The sequence below is a fragment of the Arachis duranensis genome, chromosome 4, assembly GCF_000817695.3.
Source record: "Arachis duranensis cultivar V14167 chromosome 4, aradu.V14167.gnm2.J7QH, whole genome shotgun sequence".
Lineage (NCBI taxonomy): Eukaryota > Viridiplantae > Streptophyta > Magnoliopsida > Fabales > Fabaceae > Arachis > Arachis duranensis.
This window is the reverse complement of record NC_029775.3, coordinates 20,871,085-20,872,027: the sequence shown is the minus strand read 5'-3', so window position 1 is coordinate 20,872,027 and position 943 is coordinate 20,871,085.

Sequence of the window (943 nt, the reverse complement as noted above, 5' to 3'; positions counted from 1 at the left end):
TAGTAATTGCATTAATACTTGAGGTACAGCAGAGCTCCACACCTTAATTTATGGTGTGTAGAAACTCCAGAGTTGAAAATACATAAGAACAAGGTCTAGGCATGGCCGTGAGGCCAGCCTCCCAATGATCTAAGATAGCATAAGAATGAAGATAGCTACCAAAGTCTCTATGATCTAAGAACTAGATGTCCAAATATCCAAAGATCCAAAGATGAAAATACAATAGTAAAAGGTTCTACTTATAGAGAACTAGTAGCCTAAGGTTTACAGAGATGAGTAAATGACATAAAAATCCACTTCCGGGCCCACTTGGTGTGTGCTTGGGCTGAGCAATGAAGCATTTTCGTGTAGAGACTCTTCTTGGAGTGAAACGCCAGTTTTAGTGCCAGTTTGGGCGTTTAACTCCCATTTGGGTGCCAGTTCCGGCGTTTAACGCTGGAAATCCTGAGAGTGACTTTGAACGCCGATTTGGGCCATCAAATCTTGGGCAAAGTATGAACTATCATATATTGCTGGAAATCCCAGGATGTCTACTTTCCAACGCCGTTGAGAGCGCGCCAATTGGGCTTCTGTAGCTCCAGAAAATCCACTTCGAGTGCAGGGAGGTCAGAATCCAACAGCATCTGCAGTCCTTTTCAGTTCGAATCAGATTTTTGCTCACGTCCCTCAATTTCAGCCAGAAAATACCTGAAATCACAGAAAAACACACAAACTCATAGTAAAGTCCAGAAAAGTGAATTTTAACTAAAAACTAATAAAAATATACTAAAAACTAACTAGATCATACCAAAAACATACTAAAAAAAATGCCAAAAAGCGTACAAATTATCCGCTCATCACAACACCAAACTTAAATTGTTGGTTGTCCTCAAGCAACTGAAAATCAAATAAGATAAAAAGAAGAGAATATGCAATGAATTCCAAAAACATCTATGAAGATCAG